The sequence below is a fragment of the Triticum aestivum genome, chromosome 2D (genome assembly GCF_018294505.1).
Source record: "Triticum aestivum cultivar Chinese Spring chromosome 2D, IWGSC CS RefSeq v2.1, whole genome shotgun sequence".
Taxonomy (NCBI): Eukaryota; Viridiplantae; Streptophyta; class Magnoliopsida; order Poales; family Poaceae; genus Triticum; species Triticum aestivum.
Window position 1 is genome coordinate 123708729 of NC_057799.1, and position 23323 is coordinate 123732051.

At 49.1% G+C, this 23323-nt stretch overlaps 1 long non-coding RNA gene across 1 annotated transcript; it reads right to left on the reverse strand.

Annotated features, from left to right (window-relative positions):
* Positions 1-1500: 1500 nt before the first annotated feature.
* LOC123049014 (uncharacterized) lies at positions 1501-5627 on the reverse strand. Its single transcript, XR_006423423.1, has 3 exons — positions 5472-5627; positions 2886-2951; positions 1501-1985 (listed from the first exon to the last, which is right to left on the reverse strand). It is a non-coding gene; the product is annotated as an uncharacterized lncRNA (long non-coding RNA).
* Positions 5628-23323: the final 17696 nt, after the last annotated feature.

Consider the following 23323-nt stretch of genomic DNA (forward strand, 5'->3'; position numbering starts at 1 on the left):
ACCGACCGATGACGAGTTTCATGCTTCCATCAGACCACTGGGCTCCAGTCCAAACTGCATGTCACTCGCTTTTCCCTCGCTGAATAGGCTTCGACTCTCTGTCGACTTACGCCGTAGCCCCTCAATCAGCACCAAGTGAAGTCCTCTAGACTCCATCTCCACCTTCAACATGACTCCATGGTAGATGATCAGTCCACCCTCGCGCCCCGTCGACTTCAAGCTCCGTGTGTACATCACCTTGAATCAACCCCGCGCCATAGTCTTGTCGAAGCCACACAAGCCCTCGGGACCCGCGCCACGTGTTTCCACGCCCAGAAGTCGGTCACCATCAGCATCACGCTCCTATGTCGTCGTTGCCGATCCCACCACCGTCTTCTGTACCAACCGACTTGCGTCAATCCGCCAGACTGGCAAGTCTGGCCCAGCCGAACATATCCGACTGCTATCATGCTCGACCCCGCATCAGGACCGCTTGCACATCCGTGCATGTCTTGACGCCCCTGTGTATACATGATCTTCACGATGCACTTTCAAGCTCCTCTGAACCTTATATGCACGTTGCCAATCTGCTAAACTCCTGGTAAAACACCGTACGCAATTAGCAATGCATAAAAAAAACTGCTTCCATGGAAGCTATCGTGACTACACGAAGTGTGTCGCCACATCTTCCAATGCTCCCTTTTTTTTAATCCAATTGCTGTCCATGCTAACGTCAAATACCACATGTTGCAGATTTTTTTTTCTCAAACCAATTCCGGCTTGCTAGCTCGCACGCATGCATCTGGCCTCGTCACAGCTCCTTGAGCCAGCCGCGACTGTGCGTGGCCACGCCCCCTGCGCTGCCCTCATGGGCCACCTGCCCTGCAGCGCCGCCTTGGGCCACCACACTTCCACGCGTCCTGCTGTAGAGACCCTATCCCGACATAGGCTTCCAGCACCTGTGCCTCACAAGCTTCGAATCGAATACGGCCAGTCGTCCAGGTCGATACGCGTCGCCGCCGCTGAGACAATCCGATCCGGCACACCGCGTGCACACGACGCCTTGCCCAAATCGCCCAAGATTCTGCTGTCCTGCCGTGACGGCGCAGCCGCTTGCACGCGTTTCCAGATTGCTTCTCTCGATCACGCTGAGAACCACGCCGATGGCCGGCTGCATATCAGATTCCATCGTTCCTCTAAATCAACAATCCGCAGCCTCCGGACAACCTAGCTCATGATATCACTTGTTAGAATAAATCTGAGGCATACCGTTGATCATTCAAGGACCTAGCAATCACACGAGCACGACACCGAGATTTGTTAACGAGGTTCACCGATATGGCTACATCCCCGGGACTGACTACGGGCGTTCCTCCCCTGACACCGTCACAATACCGCACACCGGCCACCCGGGCGCCGGCACACGCCGCCGGCTCCCCCTTGCGCGCCTGTGCTATTATGTTGGCATAGGTTACATCGTGTGTCTACCCCACTATATATGAGAGGCCTAGGATACAAGTGTCCTATTAGGACACAACTCCACATCCTATGTAAACACAATACAACTCATAATCCAACTATAACCTACCTTGTACACATTATTCGACACAACTCTAACATCCCATTCCCAAGATCCTTGAAGATCACAACCCCATATCCCCTGCGCACTTCAGAACTGCCCATTGGAACGTGGCACATCAGCAATGGTCCGAATGGTTCCAAAAGCTTCCGAAGGTCCCACGTACAGAAGCGCGATGGCATGTTATTCACACGTATGAGACTCTGCAAAGAGTTCCGACAAGCCATGGCCATTGTGTGTTGTCCAGGATGGCAGTTTGCTCTACAAGTGTGTTGGCCATATAACCCATATTGCCCATAGATATAATTGTATTGGCAAAACTGCTCATAGTGACCGTCCTGTCCACAGATGTAGCACGCGTCCGAATCTGGAGCCCTCCAACGTGCCGTAAGGTAAATGGAAGACATGCCAATTTTCATTATTGGTGCTGTAGTCAAAACAAACAAACACATACTAAAATTTGTCAAACAATCAGGGTTGCAAAATAAGTCAAAACAAACAAACACATACTAAAATTTGTCAAACAATCAGGGTTGCAAAATATTCATCAAGTCTACACATAAAAAAAAGCTTGCAATTGCTGATGATTTTTTTTTGAGGGACTAGAAATAGACTAGACTAGTGATGGTTGAGGGACCAAAAATATACTGCTTGTTTCCTTCTAATTTCAGAAAGAATGGCACAACCCGCCTCCAAAAAAAACTCCATGGCAGCAGGTGGCAAATGTAGCAGTACATCGGGCTCTAGGAATATATACACAACTAGTTTATTCCATCAGGCTCTAGGAAAATGTACAGCACATGTTCATGAGTTAACCACAAATAGAAAACCAGCAAACGGAAAATGATCCAAGTATGAAATCCATGTATATTTCTATCTTTAACAGCCCCAACCTCCCTTCCTAGGGATGGACAAGTTTTAGAACAATTCGGAAGTCGAAATCAGCTCCTTCCCAGTGGTTTGAGCTCAAAGCCACCCTAGGAATAGGAGATCACCTCCGCCTCTATTTCTCACCTGTTCTTGGATTTGCAAGAGGCAAGGTGTGCTATTTGTGTGGAATTCATGACATCTACAAAGAGTGTTTGTCGGTTGAGTTCATTGCCGAATGCTATCAGGTTGGTGACTGTTGCTAGTATTTTCTCTTCTAACTCTCCTATTTACCTTTTGTTCCATGAAGATTAGACCAAATTCAGAAATCTCCCAGATGAATCATAGTGTTTAGAGTCTTAAGATATAGAGATCAATACAGACTCAACGTTTAAAGTCCCATTTGTGTTATAGCTGCAGCTACTTTTTTCTGTAGTATATATGGAAGTCGTGTTTGTACCTTTTTGTTGATCTTGATTCTTTACCTCCTTTGGTCGACCATTGATTTTTTGCTCATCCAGTTTGCCTAAAATAAGCACACCAGAAAACCAGTTGTTAGTTGCCCATTTCAATTCCATGCATTAGTATAGAATAAGAATCATAATTGGCCCCACTTTTTTTCCCATACGATCCAATATGGGTCAGGTTCCACTATCAAAAGGGATACCGTTGAGCATCCGTAAAGGTGCAAAAAGAACAAGAAAAAAAAGGTAAACGGTATGTTCAGCTGCTGCAACAATGTTAACAGCAAAGGTAAAAACAGCCCGACTAGAGCTACCAACAGCCACAAAAACCGTCAGAGGCCACTCCGCACCAATTATGGTCACAGGCCAGCAAAATATAATTGGCCCCACTATTTGCCCATAAGCTGAAGCTCAAGCTATGTAAGGAAGCCCTGTGCCGACCGATGCATCAAGGACTTCAACAAATATCATCATGTATCAGTATCAGATTAATCATCATGTGTTAGTATCCAATTAATCTTTAAATGCATTCTTGTTCCATATCCTTTGCTGTTGATGGATTGTTAATTTTAGAACATTTTCCTTTGTGACCAACAGGCTGCCATTTTCCACTCCCTGGATCCACAACAAGGAAGAAGCGATTTTGCTGATTACCAGTGCAGGGCCAAACAGTGCCCATGGAGCTATATGTGTTAGGAATGGGCAACTAACTTTACTGAGGGCCAAAGGCCATTACATATACATGTGTGGTAAGGTGCAGGAAACCCCTTATACAATGGGGATATACCGAAAAGAGACTATACACATCTAACACCCCCCCTCAAACTCATGATGGATCAACAACATTGAGTTTGGAGAGGAAAAAGGCATGCTGCGCTCGAGTCTGTGCCTTCGTGAAGAAGTCAGCCAATTGTAACTCAGAGGGCACATAGTGAAGAGCGAGAGTCTGATCCTGCACAGCAGCACGCACAAAGTGGGCATCCACACCGATGTGCTTGGTGAGCTCATGCTTCACCGGGTCGCGCGCAATACTGATAGCACCAGTACTGTCTGACAGTAAGGGAGTCGAGGGAGCAGCAGACACACCAAAATCCTCAAGCAACCACCGTAACCAGATCACCTCAGCCGTCAGCATGGCCATGGCTCGCAACTCAGCCTCTGTACTCGAGCGAGAAACTGCAGTCTGTTTCTTTGTCTTCCAGGCAATAAGAGAGCCACCAAGAAAGACACAGTAAGCAGACAACGATCGTCGATCAGAGGGATCACTGGCCCAGGTAGCATCAGAGTAAGCCTGGAGCTCAAGAGAACTGGAGTGGGGAAAGAAAACGCGCTGAGAGATCGTGCCACGAAGATATCGTAGAACACGGAGGAGGTGACTATAGTGGACAGAGGTGGGGGCTGAGACAAACTGACTCAGGATGTGAACAGGATAGGAGATGTCAGGACGCGTAACAGCAAGGTAGACAAGGCTACCAACGAGATGACGATAGCGAGTGGGATTAGGAAGAGGGTCACCATCAGAGGCACGAAGTCCTTCGAAGTAGTTTATTCCAGTGGAAGGCGGCCTAGACGCAGTGTCACTTAGTTATAAAGATGCCATTAGAAGTAAAGAGAGACAAATGGACTTGTTAGTAGTGGACTAGTAGTACATGTGGACATGTTGGGGAAGATTGATTTTACTCTATTCAAGGTGGCTATGATCCACATTTCTTTAACAGGCCATGATCCACACTGGTGCATGTCAACACAAAAACACCCTGTGAGGGCTAGATCTACCCGGTTTAGATAACTAGGGCAAAAGTACAAGAAAAAATAGTTGATGAATGAAATATATATTACACCAATAATTGAAGAACGTTTTCTACAATCTTCCATTTTGTATACTGTAGATTGATATAGGATAATACTAGTACAGCTAGTGCTTATTCTTAGCGCACTGATTTGCTCATCAATATTACATTGTGTTGCATAACCCATGTGTTTTTTAATACTACATAAACTAATTATACTTAGCATAAACAGAAGATAGCACAATATCTTTGGCTATTATTCATTTCTCGACCAGATTTGTTTACCTTACCTAATATTGTGTTGTACTTTAACCTTTATTTTTTGAGATATACTTACATTTAATTATACAAAATGTAAGTTAAAAACATGTAACTCCACTTCTGACCTGCCGGCCCAACCCCCAGGTCAATGACCTGGGATCTCTGCCGGGTCGCCTGTCCGGATCTTATGACTATGGGTGTTAGTTCAATGACCATAGACCGTAACGAACGCCTCGGCACATGATGGTGAATTTACTAAGAAAAACAGCCGCTCTGTTTCCACACGGCAGCAAAAATCTTGCTGTTGCAGGTCGTGCATCAAAAGTTCAAGCTTCCCTTCTTTAATTTGACTTGTACTCTTACAAGAGAAGATCAGATGTACGCAGTAAGCATTTAGAGGGCGATTATTTACATTTCTCTTTCGTAGAATTATTTAAGAATAGAAGGGCAAGAATCAAGAACCCGTACTGTCGAGGAATCCCAACAGGAAAGCAATCCTAGAGAATCGAGATTGGGGAGGCGGCTACCAACCTTGTCCCAGGCACCGGCGGGAGAGGCAGAGGAACGCGGCAGTGGAGAGGGCCGGAGTTCCACGCCGGAGGGGACAGGCGAAGTTCCACGCCGAAGGTGGCGAGCGGCGGCGGCGGAGGGCGGGAGCCGAGAGGCGCGTGGAGGCGTGTTTGGTAGTCTTAGGTACAAATGCTTAGGGAGTGCTTAGAAAATAAACTGAGTTTTTTGAAGCACCGATGTCTATTTCTACATGAAAGACACTTAATTAAGCGTCTATCATATACAAATAAACACATGTATTTAGAAAAAGCCTGATTTATTTCTTTAAGCATCTGCTCTAAACACCTTGCATTGTACAAGGCCTTAGAGCATCTACAATAGATAATGATATAGATGCAAAAATAACTAACTTGTCTAAAAAACTAACTTTACATTAACAAATGATGTAAATATTTAAAAAATTACATCTTTGCTTTTTGAAAATGTAAAATACAATACTTCGTGGTGTAAATTTGCATCTTCATCTACAATAGATGTAAAAACGGCGGTCGCACATCAATCACACAACTGTCTTCATTTGGCTTTTGCGCGACCGCCAGCCGCCGAGGCCCATGACCCCGCGGCGCCGCCCGCCCGCTGCTGGTCTAACCCACCTCACCGCAGCCGTCGTCGGCGCGACCACGGTCCCCAATTTGGCCTCCGCCTCCATGCCGCCGCCCCGGATTTGCCCCACCTCGGCCGGTCGCCGTCGCGCCGGAGCTGCTTGCAAAGAAGTAGCGGGCCGCCAAGCCACGTAGTGGAGGCGTGAAGAGTCAGATGGCGCTCCCCGAACCAACCTCGGACGGCCAAAATTTCGAAACCGGACGCGGCTGCGGTGGGGCGATTGGCTGGCGCCGACGACCGTGGCTTCCTCCTCCGGCCAAAGAGGCCCTTCTCCACCTTCGCCGCCGCCCCCACATTGTTTCTCCTCCTCTCTCTGCCTCGAATCGCCGCTGCTCCGCCGCACCGATTCGCCACCCCCGCCGTCCGCCGCTGCCGCCGTCCCCACTGCCACCGCCCCGATTTTTTTGGTGTTGAGGCTTTTTTTAGATGCAAAAAGCACTTTTTGGAGATGTAAAATTTTACATCTCCAAATTTGCATCTTCTATTGAAGATGCTCTTATAGCATCTCATGCAGATGCATATATAACAACATTTTACATCACTTATGTTGGGAAACGTTGCATGGAAAATAAAAAAATTATATGCACACGCAAGATCTATCAAGGAGATGCATAGCAACGAGAGGGGAGAGTGTGTCTACGTACCCTCGTAGACCGTAAGCGAAAGCGTTTGTTAGCGTGGTTGATGTAGTCGAACTTCTTCGCTCTCCAACCGATCGAGTACCAAACGTACGGCACCTCCGCGTTTAGCACACGTTCAGCTCGGTGACGTCCTCGCCTTCTTGATCCAGCAAGACGGCAAAGTAGTGGATGAGTTCCGGCAGCACGACAGCGTGGTGACGGTGATGGTGGAGTTATCTCCGCAGGGCTTCGCCTAAGCACTACGAAAATATGACTGAGGGTGTAAACGGTGGAGGGGGCGCCGCACACGGCTAAGCAATTGTCGTGGTTGTGCTAGGCGCCACCTCCCACATATATATAGGTGGGGGAGGGAGGAGGCAGCCTGGAGGCACCCAAGTGGGGTCGAATCCCACTTGGGGTCCTGCACCAAGCCGCCCCCCCGGCCATGTCTGGGTGTGGGAGGAAGGCAGGGGAGGGTGGCGCCCCTTCCTTTCTCACCTGAGGAGGTAAAGGCGGGAGGGGACACCCCTCCCCTTTCCTTCCCCTAGGGCCGGTCGGCCAAGGAAGGGACGCATGTGACGCCCTCGATTCAATTGTACACTAATCATACACGCAAATGTGTACGATCAAGATCAAGGAATCACGGGAAGATATCACAACACAACTCTAGACACAAATTAAAAATAATACAAGCTTTATATTACAAGCCAGGGGCCTCGAGGGCTCGAATACATAAGCCCGAATACACAAGAGTCAGCGGAAGCAACATTATCTTAGTACAGACATAAGTTAGACAAGTTTGCCTTAAGAAGGCTAGCACAAAAGCAACATCGATCGAAAAGGCAAGGTCTCCTGCCTGGGAGCCTCCTAACTACTCCTGGTCGTCGGCGGTCTCCACGTGGTAGTAGGCACCCACGGTGGCATCTGGTTCCCGGGCTCCGACATCTAGTTGCATCAACCGGAAAGAAGAAGAAAGGGGGAAAAGGGGTAGCAAAGCAACCGTGAGTACTCATCCAAAGTACTCTCAAGCAAGGATCTACACTACATATGCATCAGTATCAATGAAATGGGCTGTATCTGTGGACTGAACTGCAGAATGCCAGAAGAGAAGGGGAAAGCCTAGCCTATCGAAGACTAGCATCTTCAAGCGTCTTGCAGCATCAGAAGAGATAAGAGTAGCATAAAGTAAAGTAGTAGTAGTGTTATCAACCTCGGCCAGAGATCCTTTCTCGACTCCCTGCGAGAAAGCAATCCCAGAGCCATACTATCCAGTTATCACCTCAAGTATCCAGTTCTAGTTGTATCAATCGTGATACAACTCCAAGTGTCCGTTACCGTAGGACAGGCTATCGATACATGTTTTCTTCCCTGCAGGGGTGCACCAACTTACCCACCACGCTTGATTAACTCCGGCCGGACACACTTTCCTGGGTCATGCCCGGCCTCGGCCAAACAATACGCCGCAACCCGACCTAGGCTTAATAGAGAGGTCAGCACGCCGGACTAAACCTATGCCCCAAGGGGTCATGGGCCATCGCCCCGGGAACTCCCGCACGTCGCGAACGCGGCCGATGAGCAGACCTAGCTACCTCCTTCAAAAAGGCAGGTGCTTACGTAGTCCAACCCGGCGCGCACCGCTCAGTCGCTGACGTCTATTAAGCTTCGGCTGATGCATACGACGTAGAACGCTCATACTATGCCCACGTGATGGTTAGTGCTATCAGGCCAGAGGCCCCTCAGATCAAATATCCAAATCATAGTGGATTAGGAGCACGTGGTAACAAGCAGAGACTCACGAAAGATGTGACCCCGTTGCCCCGTCTCCAGGACTTGCGGCAAGGGCTAGGAATGCCCGACCACGCCTCGTAATTATCTCGCGGGCACCCTCCAGGTCAACCCGTCTCCACATCACTCGCGGGTACCCCTCATGGTCGACCTGCCTTTCCAAGCGATAGTTGTAAAGTCCAAGTAACCGTGTGTCCAAACATCAAGGGGACAACCCGAGGAATCACCCCCGGTGAATTCCACTCGATGTAATCATCAAGGTGAACGTAAGAGGATCCACCCTCGAGGTTCACACTTGAGGGGTTGCACAATAGAGTCATATCGGAAGTGGTTAAGGAGGAAATCACCCTCGACGACCACGACCGAATAGCTACACTACAGAGATCTCATCAGGAGTGATGTATGAGGTTCCACCCCCGGCACTCGATGGTAACTCTACAGAGTCGAGCAACAAAAGGGGCGTGATGTGATGTGAGGTGTCGGGCTCTGGTCTTCGATCCCGTTGATCGGGTCTTCGATCCCGTTGATCGGGTCTTCGATGATGAAGCAGGGGCAACAAGGACAAGGTGGGGGTCACTAATGGATCACTAACCAACCTATACTAAGCAGTTTAGGATAAGCAGGTAAGGTACAACAGCAGATACAAAAGCAGGCTATGCATCAGAATAGGAGCAAACAATTACAGTAGCAAAATCTAATGCAAGCATGAGAGAAAGGAATGGGCGATATCGGGATGATCAAAAGGGGGGGGCTTGCCTGGTTGCTCGGCGACAAATGCAGTGTCATCAGCCGTGAAGTCGATCACAGGGGCAACATCGATCTCTGGGTCTACCGGACAGAAGAGGGGGAAGAAACAGTAAATATAAAGCACACATAGCATCACAAAGCGTAACATGGCAATATGTTGTGCCGGGTGTGAAAATAACGCAATGCTAGACGTTGCAGACGGAGAGGGAAACATCCGGAGGGGTTTTTCCGATGTCTGGCGTTTTCCGGACACATGAAAAGAGAGGGGACGGTTCCATGTTCAGCATGCTGGGGGCATGTGACAGATGAATGGACCGCGTATCCGGATTCGTGTGATTTTTCTGAGCAACTTTCATGTAGAAAACATTTACATCTGAGTTACGGTTTATTTTCTATGAATTTTCAAAGATTAAAGCATATTCTGAAATTATTTAAATTAACAGAAAAGGAATTATGACATCAGCATGACATCATTGTGACATCAGCAGTCAACAGGACGGCTGACCAGGTCAAACTGACCAGTGGGGCCCACATGTCAGCCTCTGTTAATTCTAACAGTAAATTAACTAATCTAGAGGTTTAATTAGTTAGTAGGCCACACCTGTCAGTGTTTGATTAAATAAGCTAAATACATTTTAATTTAAATTAGTCTTAAAGACGTAATTAGCGTGTGGGGCCCGCGTGTCAGTGACACTGGGCTGCCCAGTTAGCAGTTGACTGGCTCAACCCAGTCAACTGGGACCCGCGGGGCCCAGCGTCAGTGGCTCAGGTGATGACGCCCATGCGTCCATGTTGGCGGCTACGCCGGAGAGGGCTCCGGCGACCAAATTCACGACGGCGCATCGCCGAAGCGCGTCGGCAATTCGCCACAGAAGGCTGTTTTGCGCGCGGCTGCTTGCGTTCGATCGGGCGCACGCTCGCGCATCGAACTTCGGTGGTCTCGCGGCCAGGGAGGCACTACGGCGACGACGGCGAGCTCGGGAACTTCGCCGGAGTTCGGCCACGATCGGGAATGGTGCTTCGGGGGACGACGAGGTGGGTAAGCGGCACGGGCGGCCTCGGCGGGCTGCACTGAGCATGTTCCCGTGCTCAGGCGAGCATGGCAACGACTGCAACGATGGCGGCCAGCTGCTTGGCGGAGCCGAGCTCGGCCATGGCGGCGCGGTGGCTACGGGAGCGCAAGAGGCCAGGGGAGCGAGGGGAGAAGATGAGGGGCTCACCGAGCGGCACACACGGTGGCCCTTGGGAGATTAGGAGCAGCAGCACGTCGCCGAGGAAGAAGGGGATCGCCAGCGACCCGAGGAAGACAATGACATGTTCGGGCGATGCATAGCTCCTCGGCTCCCTCCAGCGGCTCCAGAAGACGCGGCAGTCCACGGCGATGCCGATGAGCACGGCCAGGTCGCGTCGAAGGCACGGTGGCCGTGGAGATGACGAAGACGCGGAGGCGATGGCGCTCGGAGGTGGATGAGGAACGAGGGAAGAGGCAGTGAGCGGGGGAGGATCTGGTGGGGAGAGGGAGAGGCGGAGTGGACGAGGGGGGAAGTGGGAGAATGGCCCGAGGCGCTGGGGGCGTGGAGGCCTTATCCTCCCCCTCGTCGTTGACGGCGAGGCGGTCCGGGGCGACCGTGCCCCTGTAGCGACGGGGTCGGTCAAACAGGGAAGGCGACCCGGGGTAAGGTGGGCCGGCCAGTGCAATGGGCTAAGGCCCAGGGAGGCAGGGGGCTTCTCTTTCTTTCTTTCTTTTTGTTTTTTTGTTTTTCTTTTTCCAGCAGTTTTTGCCTTTTCTTTTTAGCCAATAATGACTTTGCAAAATTATGCCACTGGCCAAAAAAATTTCAAAGAATTAAAGTGCACTGCCACAAAAATATTGTGAGACTTTTGAAATAGTTTGCCAATTTTATAAATTAAAAAGGCATTTAATTTATTGCTTAGGTCACTGTTTTAAGTAGTTTAGGCCACTTAAACCCTTTGCAAAAATGTTGGTTCACCACCAATGTTAGTTGTGGATTATTTGGCACATGATGAACATTTTAGTTTTCATGTTTGAGCAATTTTGAATTTCACTCATAATTTGAAATTGAATTCAACTGGAATTTGAAAGAGAGAGGAGACAATGATGACCAAACACTTGTTTAGCAAAATGATTAGCTTAACCCCAAGGGTTACTGTAGCATCATTACACAGGGGTGTTACAAGTCTCCTCCTCTAAAAGAAATTCTCGTCCTGAGAATTAAGAGGTAGAGGGGAAAAGATCGGGGTATTCAGCACGGAGGTTATCCTCACGTTCCCAAGTGGCTTCATCTTTAGAATGATTTGACCATTGCACCTTGAGCAACTTGGTAACCTTCTGGCGTGTTCGACGTTCAGCTTCTTCAAGAATGCAGATCGGATGCTCCTTGTATGTGAGATCATCTTGAACTTGAATCAATTCCGGATCCACTTCACGTCCCGGATCCTTGAAGCAACGACGAAGTTGCGACACATGGAAGACGTCATGGACGTGAGAGAACTGAGGTGGCAACTCCAGTTGATAAGCCACCAGTCCACGACGGGCGAGAATGCGGAAGGGACCAAACGCGGGGCTAGCTTGCCCTTGACTCCGAATTGATGGGTGCCTCTCAAAGGAGTGACACGCAGATAAGCTTGTTCACCAGGTTGATAAGTTGAACCCTAGTGTTTCCGGTCATAGTTGCTCTTATGACGGGACTGGGTCACCTTGAGATTATCCCGGACAATGCGAACCTGCTCTTTAGCTTGTTGAATAATGTCCAGACCAATGAGCGTCCGTTCCCCAGTTTCTGACCAATTCAGAGGGGTTCGGCACTTACGTCCATAGAGCACTTCGAAGGGTGCCATCTTCAAGCTGGCTTGATAGCTGTTGTTATAAGAGAACTCCGCATAAGGGAGAGATTCTTCCCACTTCTTGCCGAAAGAAATAACACAAGCCCGAAGCATGTCTTCAACAATTTTATTGACTCGCTCGACTTGGCCTTGGGATTGGGGATGATAAGCAGTGCTCTAGGTAATATGAGTTCCCTTGCCTCTTGGAAACTATCCCAGAACTTTGAAGTGAAAATACTGCCACGGTCTGAACTGATCTCCTTAGGAATGCCGTGGAGTGACACAATTCGGGAGATATACAAGTTTGCTAATTGACTAGCAGTGATTGTCTCCTTGACTGGCAGAAAGTGAGCAACCTTCGAGAATTGGTCGATGACGACAAAGATAGCATCGTTACCTTTCTCAGACTTGGGAAGGCCAGTGACGAAGTCCATCTGAATCTTATCCCACTTCCATTCAGGAATCGGAAACGGTTGTAGAAGTCCAGTCGGTTTCTGATGTTCTACTTTGACGCGATGGCAAACGTCACATTCTTCGATATATCGAGCAATGTCTTGCTTTATTTTAGACCACCAGTACTTCTGACGGATGTCTAGATACATCTTGGTACTTCCCGGATGAATAGAGAGAGGGGTGTCATGCGGTTCTTTCATCACCTTCTCTGTCATAAGCTCGAACCGGGGCACTACAATGCGATCTCTGAAGTATAAGGTTCCATCTTCACCAAGTGAGAAATCTCTGGATTTCTCTAAGGCAAGATCATTTTTCATCAAATCAACGTGAGCATCTTTGGCTTGAGCAGACTTAATAGCTTTCAGAAGAGTTGGTTCCAAGACAGGGTTATTCAGAGAACCCTGTGGAACTAGTTGAAGGTTCAGCTTGCATAGCTCTTCATAAAGGCGGGGTTGAGCATTGAAAACCATGTGATTGTTGCAATAAGACTTATGGCTCAGGGCATCGGCCATTACATTAGCCTTACCAGGGGTATAGGATATACCGCAGTTGTAGTCAGCAATAGCTTCCATCCATCGTTGCTGACGGAGGTTCAGATCTGGCTGGGTAAACAGGTACTTCAGACTCTGATGATCGGTGAAGATCTCACAATGATTACCGAGAAGGTACTGTCACCATAGCTTCAGTGCAAAGATAACTACAGCAAGCTCGAGGTCGTGAACTGGGTAGTTCTCTTCGTGAGGACGCACTTGACGGGAGGCATAAGCAATCACCCTGCGCTCTTGCATTAGGAAAAAGCCTAATCCTTGACGTGAAGCGTCGCAATAGATGACAAAGTCCTTGCGAGAATCAGGGGGAGCAAGCACTGGGGCAGATGTCAGCTTGTCCTTGAGTGCCTGGAAACTTTCCTGACACTTTTTAGTCCAATCAAACTTAACGCCCTTGTGAAGCAGATTGGTCGGTGGATTGGAAATCTTCGAGAAGTTCTCGACAAAGCGGCGACAATAGCTGGCTAGTCCGAGAAAGCTTCTAACTTGCTTGACAGTCTTCGGAGGGGTCCAGTCAAGAATAGCCTGAACGCGCTCTGGGTTGACGGCAATACCATCCTTGGAGATGACATGACCAAGGTAGGTGACTTCGGGTAACCAGAATTCACACTTGGAATACTTGGCATAAAGTTGATGTTCTCGAAGCTTCTCCAGAACAGGGCAAAGATGTTCAGCATGTTCTTCTTTATTCTTCGAATATACCAGTATATCATCCAGATAGACTACGACGAACTTGTCGAGGTAATCCATGAATATATAGTTCATCAGACGAGAGAATGTAGCTAGAGCATTGGTTAAGCCGAAAGACATAACTGTGTACTCGTAAGAACCATAACAAGTCACGAATGCGGTCTTTGGAATATCCTCTTCACGAACACGGATCTGTTGGTAACCCAACCTCAAGTCGAGTTTAGAGAATATCGATGAACCAGCCAGTTGATCATACATATCATTGATCCGAGGAAGGGGATATTTGTTTTGAATTGTAGCTTGGTTGATAGGACGATAGTCTTGGACCAAACGGTTCGTTCCGTCCTTCTTCTTGACAAAGAGAGAAGGTGCTCCCCAAGCAGAGGAACTTGGATGAATGAAACCCTTGTGAAGAGATTTGTCGATTTCATCCTTAAGTTCAAGGAGCTCATGAGGCGGCATCTTGTAGGGTCGTTTAGCAATAGGAACGGTGCCTGGTTTCAAGTCGATGACGAACTCGACAGCCCGGGCAGGGCGTATTCCTGGAAGTTCTTCTGGAAAGACGTCTTGGAAGTCACGAACGACTGGAATCTTTTTAATTCCCTTAAGAGGTGCTGCATTCAACGCATTCAAGACATAAAGTCATGCTTTAGCGTTTTGAACCAGACGAGCATTGTTGCTTACTATCTCATCTGAAGGGTGTAGAAGGTGGATGGTTTTAGTGGCACAAACCATAGAAGCCGTATGTGCTTTCAACCAATCCATTCCCAGAATGAGGTCAATATTGGAAGACTTCAGAATAATGGGGGAGGCAAAAAATTCCAACCCTTCGATTTCAACTGAAACATTGTGGCTAACCATTAAGGTTTGGCATTGGCCCGCAGGGTTTTTTACCACTAGTGGAGTGTGCATCTCTTCGTATTTAATGCCATGCATGAATGCAAAATCTTCTGATATGAAAGAATGCGATGCTCCTGTATCAAATAAAACAGCAGCTGGTACTGAATTAACAAGGAGAGTACCCATCATAGTAGCAGGCTGGTCTTGAGCTTCATTCAGATCAATGTTGTTAGCCTGCCCACGACCATAAGGTCGGGCATTGTTGTTGCGGGGTTGATTGTTACCACGACCATTAGAAGGCAGAGCCAGCCGATTCTGATTCTAAGGGCATTTCCTGGAATGGTGACCTGGAAGGCCACACTTGAAGCATAGACCATCATTGGGGTTGGGATCAGGAGCTTGGGGTGGTACAGCTCGAAAAGGCTGCCTCTACGGTGGAGGAGGTAGACAAGGTGCAACATAGGACTATCTTGGTGCAGGTGTAGTAGGGCGGTACATGCTGTGGGGGATCCATATCCGACGCTTCTGCGCTGACGGGCCCGAAGATGAGCCAGCGTCACGGCTGCGCCTGAGGGATCCCTGGTGTTCCTGAAGACCAGTCTCAACCTGAATAGCCCTGTTCACTATGGTGGCGAAATAAGCAAAGCCATGCACCAAGAGCGCTAGCTTGATATCAGGGTGAAGACCATCACAAAACTTCTCTTGCTTATGAGCATCAATTGCAATGTCTTCTTCAGCATAACGTGACAAGTCCAGGAATTCCCGCTGATAAGCATCTACAGACTTGTTGCCTTGGGTGAGGTTGCGGAACTCGCGCTTCTTCTTGTCCATGATTCCTTGAGGAATGAAGCGGGCACGGAAAGCGGCTTGGAAATCTGGCCAAGTGATGACTGTTCCAGCAGGTAGGGTACACCTGTGGCTGTCCCACCATTGAGCAGCGGGACCCTTCAGAAAGAATGATGCAAAGGTGACATAGCTAGCAAGGGCCACACTAGCAGACTCCATTTCATACGTGATGTCGCGGAGCCAGTCATCGACATCAAGGGGCTGAGTTGAGCTGCGGTAAATAGTTGGGTTGAGGCGCATGAAGTCGTGCAGAGTTACTGGGGTTGGCTGTTGATTCATGTTCGGACGAGGAAACTGAGCTATCATTCCTTCCATGAAATGGCGGTTCAGTTCAAATTGTTGCACCATTCCAGCAAAGAATTCGGGTGGTGGTGGATCGTTGGCACCACGGCCACGACCAGCAGGTCTAACCATCCTTATAACATGTAACAGGGGGTAGTTCAGCATTGAGCATTTGCAAAGACAAGGATCATTCATGATGAAACAAGCATAATGAAAGAGGTACGAAGGATACCACCTAGTAGTCAACACGACAGTGTGTGTACTATTCAGAATACTATTCTAAGGAATAACTATGGCTTATCCAACTTTGGGGTGAATGTGGTCACAGGATCCTAATGTTAGAGTTAGTAAATTCGTTTAACCCGAATAGAAGAGATATCAGAGTCCCAGAGTATAGACGAGGAGTAAAAGATCCTAATACCACCCAATGGCGACGTGGGCCCGTAAGATACACAACCATGTTAGTAAAAGTTTTTCAGTTACTAGACTCAACTTCGGCCAAGGAGTTGTAAAGGGGGCTACCTACATGCAGTCGGATCTGGTACCAACTTGTGACGCCCTCGATTCAATCGTACACTAATCATACACACAAATGTGTACGATCAAGATCAAGGACTCATGGGAAGATATCACAACACAACTCTGGACACAAATTAAAAATAATACAAGCTTTATATTACAAGCCAGGGGCCTCGAGGGCTCGAATACATAAGCTCGAATACACAAGGGTCAGCGGAAGCAACATTATCTGAGTACAGACATAAGTTAGACAAGTTTGCCTTAAGAAGGCTAGCACAAAAGCAACATCGATCGAAAAGGCAAGGCCTCCTGCCTGGGAGCCTCCTAACTACTCCTGGTCGTCGGCGGTCTCCATGTAGTAGTAGGCACCCTCGGTGGCATCTGGCTCCTGGGCTCCGACATCTGCTTGCATCAACCGAAAAGAAGAAGAAAGGGGGAAAAGGGGGAGCAAAGCAACCGTGAGTAATCATCCAAAGTACTCGCAAGCAAGGATCTACACTACATATGCATCGGTATCAATGAAATGGGCTGTATATGTGGACTGAACTGCAGAATGCCAGAAGAGAAGGGGAAAGCCTAGCCTATCGAAGACTAGCATGTTCAAGCGTCTTGCAGGATCAGAAGAGATAAGAGTAGCATAAAGTAAAGTAGTAGTAGTGTTATCAACCTCGGCCAGAGATCCTTTCTCGACTCCCTGCGAGAAAGCAATCCCAGAGCCATACTATCCAGTTATCACCTCAAGTATCCAGTTCTAGTTGTATCAATCGTGATACAACTCCAAGTGTCCGTTACCGTAGGACAGGTTATCGATAGATGTTTTCTTCCCTGCAGGGGTGCACCAACTTACCCACCACGCTCGATTAACTCCGGCCGGACACACTTTCCTGGGTCATGCCCGACCTCGGCCAAACAATACGCCGCAACCCGACCTAGGCTTAATAGAGAGGTCAGCACGCCGGACTAAACCTATGCCCCAAGGGGTCATGGGCCATCGCCCCGGGAACTCCCGCACGTCGCGAACGCGGCCGATGAGCAGACCTAGCTACCTCCTTCAAAAAGGCAGGTGCTTACGTAGTCCAACCCGGCGCGCACCGCTCAGTCACTGACGTCTATTAAGCTTCGGCTGATGCATACGACGTAGAACGCCCATACTATGCCCACGTGATGGTTAGTGCTATCAGGCCAGAGGCCCCTCGGATCAAATATCCAAATCATAGTGGATTAGGAGCACGCGGTAACAAGCAGAGACTCACGAAAGATGTGACCCCGTTGCCCCGTCTCGAGGACTTGCGGCAAGGGCTAGGAATGCCCGGCCACGCCTCGTAATTATCTCGCGGGCACCCTCCAGGTCAACCCGTCTCCACATCACTCGCGGGTACCCCTCAGGGTCGACCCGCTTTTCCAAGCAACAGTTGTAAAGTCCAAGTAACTGTGTGTCCAAACATCAAGGGGAAAACCCGAGGAATCACCCCCGGTGAATTCCACTCGATGTAATCATCAAGGTGAACGTAAGAGGATCCACCCTCGAGGTTCACACTTGAGGGGTTGCACGACAGAGTCGTATCAGAAGTAGTTAAGGAGGAAATCACCTTCGATGACCACGACCGAATAGCTACACTACAAGGAATTATGACATCAGCATGACATCATTGTGACGTCAGCAGTCAACAGGACGGCTGACCAGGTCAAACAGACCAGTGGGGCCCACATGTCAGCCTCTGTTAATTCTAATAGTAAATTAAACTAATCTAGAGGTTTAATTAGTTAGTAGGTCCCACCTGTCAGTGTTTGATTAAATAAGCTAAATACATTTGAATTTAAATTAGTCTTAAAGACGTAATTAGCGGGTGGGGCCCGCGTGTCAATGACACTGGGCTGCCCAGTCAGCAGTTGACTGTCTCAACCCAGTCAACTGGGACCCGCGGGGCCCAGCGTCAGTGGCTCAGGTGATGGGGCCCACGCGTCCATGTTGGCGGCTGCGCCGGAGAGGGCTCCGGCGACCAAATTCACGACGGCGCATCGCCGGAGCGCCTCGGAAATTCGCCACAGAAGGCTGTTTTGCGCGCGGCTGCTTGCGTTCGATCGGGCGCACGCTCGCGCGTCGAACTGCAGTGGTCTCACGGCCAGGGAGGCACTACGGCGATGGTGGCGAGCTCAGGAACTTCGCCGGAGTTCGGCTACGATCGGGAACGGTGCTACGGGGGACGATGAGGTGGGCAAGCGGCACGGGCGGCCTCGGCGGGCTGCACTGAGCATGTTCCCGTGCTCAGGCGAGCATGGCAACGACTGCAACGATGGCGGCCAGCTGCTCGGCGGAGCCGAGCTCGGCCATGGCGGCGCGGTGGCTACGGGAGTGCAAGAGGCCAAGGGAGCGCGGGAAGAAGATGAGGGGCTCACCGAGCGGCACACACGGTGGCCCTTGGGAGATTAGGAGCAGCAGAACGTCACCGGGGAAGAAGGGGATCACCGGCGACCCAAGGAAGACAACGACATGTTCGGGCGATGCATAGCTCCTCGGCTCCCTCCAGCAGCTCCAGAAGACACGGCAGTCCACGGCGATGCCGACAAGCACGGCCAGGCCACGTCGAAGGCACGGTGGCCGCGGATATGACGAAGACGCGGCGGCGATGGCGCTCGGAGGTGGATGGGGAACGAGAGGAGAGGCAGTGAGCGGGGGAGGATCTGGTAGGGAGAGGGAGAGGCGGTGGGGAGAGGGAGAGGCGGTATGGACGGGGGGGAGTGGGAGAATGGCCCGAGGCGCTGGGGGCGTGGAGGCCTTATCCTCCCCCTCGTCGTCGATGGCGAGGCGGTCCGGGGCGACCGTGCCCCTGTAGCGACGGGGTCAGTCAAACAGGGAAGGCGACCCGGGGTAAGGTGGGCCGGCCAGTGCAATGGGCTAAGGCCCTGGGAGGCAGGGGGCTTCTCTTTTTTTCCAGCAGCTTTTGCCTTTTCTTTTTAGGTAATAATGACTTTGCAAAATTATGCCACTGGCCAAAACAATTTCAAGGAATTAAAGTGCACTGCCACAAAAATATTGTGAGACTTTTGAAATAGTTTGCCAATTTTATAAATTAAAAAGGCATTTAATTTATTGCTTAGGTCACTGTTTTAAGTAGTTTAGGCCACTTAAACCCTTTGCAAAAATGTTGGTTCACCACCAATATTAGTTGTGGATTATTTGGCACATGATGAACATTTTAGTTTTCATGTTTGAGCAATTTTGAATTTCACTCATAATTTGAAATTGAATTCAACTGGAATTTGAAAGAGAGAGAGGAGACAATGATGACCAATGTAAGTGCATCTGGTGCCCCTTAGTGATTTTGGTGTATTGAAGACTTATAGGTTAAGGGACTGATGTGTTTATGAGTGTACACAGGTCTATAAGTCTATGAGGAGTTTGATATTTACAGAGAAAGTCGACCCCTAAAAATGAATATCTTCGACTGAAGATTTTGGTTTTCTGAAGACTTTCTGAAGACTTTGAAAGTGAAGAAATTGGTGGGACCTGAAGACTTGGTATTCGTACGAGGAACATGAAGCGTGAAGACTTTTGTTTTCATAGTTTCATTTTCTCTTTCTTGAGTCATAGGAAACACCGTACTGTTAAAGGGGGTCGAGGAAATACTAAGGAAAAATTTCCATGTGATGCTCAACTCAAAATCCTACACCTACCAATCCCTTCGAGTGAAGCCATTGGAAATCTCATACAGCTCAGTCAATTTCTTCAGTGACAGAGATGAAGTTCTTCTGGTCGCTGAGGAATTTGTTCTGACTGAGGAGTTAGGAATTCGCCAGTGCGGATTGCCTACACAGTGAGGATCATGATAGCCCTGAGGAATTTGAGCCTCAAAATTCCGACCGTTGCTGTACTACGCGACAGCTGTCCCAAAATATCTACGCGTCGGTTTGTGTTGCAAACTTTCTTTCAGACATGCTGAGTCTGAAGTATCCTATCACCAATCAGATCTGAATCTTAGGTAGATATGATGGTTGGAACATTCCCAACATTTGCATTTTGATCCCAACTTGCACCGCCATTGTGCTAATTTTCAATGGGCTGCCTTCTCAGCAGTTGCTGTCCAGGGTCATCTTCAGAAGTGGACTTACCATGGGTCCCATCCATCTCCAATGATAAGCAAAATCACTCATTGTGTTGCCTTCACAAAGTAGTCCACATCATCCATTCTAGTCTGAGTATGCCACTCTTTCGAACTCCTTTAGACGATCGTTTGTGATTGCCTTAGGCTGGTATAAAGAGTCTCAATGATCTCTATATCAAAAGTAAATTTTTTTGCCACTCAAGGGAATAATTCTACGAGTCACCTTCCCTAAGGTGCCCCGATATGAAATCATGGCAGTTGTCTCCTTGCTACTCTGAAACCATGCACCATCCTACCTAAATGTGGAATTGTCGTTTACCGAATTGAACCTCTGTCATCTGTTCTCCCATCCCTCCGATGTGTGTTTGGACGTCTCAGCTCAAGAGGTGTTCTATGTCTCATTATGTGAGTCGATCGTCAGTTGCTCGATCTTCAAGAAGATCGATTCTTCTAGAGTTTCCCTTTCTTCTCGTTGTCATGTTGGATGGAGTTCTCAGAGCAAGACATCGAGACAAAGATGATGATCGAATCAACGTTTTTATGGAGTGCAACCTGGATCGAGAAGATTGTGTTAGTTTGCGTCCCTCCCCTTCATCTTACCCTACGCTTGAATCTCGGGACGAGATTCTTGTTTAGTGGGGGTGAGTTGTCACATCCCTAGCTTCTGGTTTTGCACTAGACTAGCTCCATGTGTGCATCATGTTAAAATTTGAAAGAAACTTGAAATGGGGATTGATTAAACCCTAGCACCAGAAAGAATTCAATAGGATGAAATAAAATCTTTTTTAATAACCCAAAATGCCCTTTAAAAATGTTCATGATTTTTGATAAAGGTGAAAACCTCTTCCAAAAATCATTAGCATAATTGTTGTCCATTTATGGATTCTTGAATTAACCCATATTATATTTGAATTGGGGCATTTGAATTTTATAAATATTTTAAATGCTCCAAATATTCTGAAATCACTTGAGGGCCTCTGGATTAATTCAGTTAGTGCCCATATTTATGTTCAGAATTTAATAAAATGATTTAGTTCTAAAACTAAATCAAAACAGAGAGGAAATAAATAGAAAACTGAAACAAAAGAAAAAGGACAGAAAACCTACCCGCACTTACCTGGCGGTCACCTGGCAGCCCATCTGGCCGGCCCAGCCCACCAGGGGCAGGGAGGTCTTCTTCCTCCCGCCAGTCGGACGCACAGCGCATGCCCGACGCGCGCACGGCCACCGCATGCCACCTCCAGGCTGCCTGCTCGCTCTGCACGGCTCTAGACAATGCCATGCACCCCCCTGACCTCTCTCTCTCGCACCCGCAGCCTCTCCCCTCCTCTGCCCTCTCTTCCTCGCGCCACCAAGCGCACCGGAGAGCGCCGCTGCTCACCACCGTAGCCACCGCGCACCCTAGGCCTCGCCCCGTGTCCAGCCGCTGAGAGAAGCTCGTCCTCGTCTGCACGCTGAAGATCAGAAGCCCGGGCGCACTGCATCGCCGTCAGCATCATCGTCTTCCTCGCCGGCAACCGTGGATCGCTGCCGTCGATTCGCGCCAAAGAGGGCCTCCCCGAGCCGTCTGAGCTGCTCAATTACTTCGCTGTGAGGACTCCTCTGTTTTCCCCATCCTCTCCTGCTCGTTCCCGTGCTGTAGCTGCCGTCCCCGCAAGCACCGAGCTCCGGCCAACGCCATGGCCGGTGAACCTCGCGCCCCGGAGCTCTTCCGCTCGCTGCAGTAGCCCCCGCGTGCTCGCCGGGCCCCCAGGATCCCGATGCGCCCCTCCGCTCTCTGGATAACGCGCTGCAGCCCTCGCACCCGTGCAGCCATGCTCCGGCCGCCGCCGCGAGCTCCGTTACGGTGAGCTCCAGTGCCTCCGCGGCCTCCCACCTACCTCCCTGGATGCGGGCGAGCCTGGGCTACGCCCCGGTGCCCTTAGCCGCCGCCCCCGTCGCCTTTAGCGCAAGTCCGGCGCGTTGCTGCCGTGGGTTTGGTCGCCGCCGGCCAACTCCGGCGACAGCCGACGTGGCGGGATCATTAGCGCTAATGCCCGCCAGCTGGGCCTCACCTAGTCACTGACAGCGGGCCCCGCAACGGTTCAAAGTCTAAGTCAACACGGGGTTAACCCCTGTCTCGCTGACCAGTGGGCCCTGCTTGTAAGGTTTGACCCTGGCTGGCCGTTGACTCGGTGACGTCACTTAGAAATCATGCTGGCGCAGTAATACATTTTCTGGATTTTTATTAATTCAGGAAATTTCAAAAAATATTCAAATCTTCTAAAATTCATAGAAATTAATCTGTAACTCCGAATGAAAAGTTTTATATATGAAAAATGATCAGAAAAATCCAATCTATCCATCTGTACCTTTTGCATGCATGTTAGAACAACTTATGGCTGCTGTTTAGGCCAAATCATATAAATGGCATTTAAACCTTCACAAATGGAGTTTGAATTTGAACCTTTGGTTCAAACCAACTTCATTTATTATGGTTGCTAGTTGCATTAGCTCAACCAACAGCATATTGCCATGTCATGATCATGCATCATATTGTTGCATTGCATTGATGTGTTTCTTCTCTATTGCCGGTATTTATCCCCTCTCAGTAGACGTGGTTCCGACGATGAGTTCGATGACACCGATGAAGAGCTTTATCATCTTCAGAAGTGCCAGGCAAGCAAAAACCCCTTGTTCATTCCAATACAATCCCACTCTCTCGCTTCTGCTCTCTTTTACTGCATTAGGACAACAACGATTCAACTGTTACATGCTGCGGTAGTTGAACCCCTTTCCTTTGCATGACCTGTCATTGCCACAGTAAATAGATGAAACCCACTAGCATGAGTAGGAGTTGTTTGAGCCCTGATGTGCCTACTCATTCATGCTTGTTGTCATGCCTGCTACTGCTTAGAGTTGAGTCAAGTCTGGTTCATCGGGGATGAATTGGA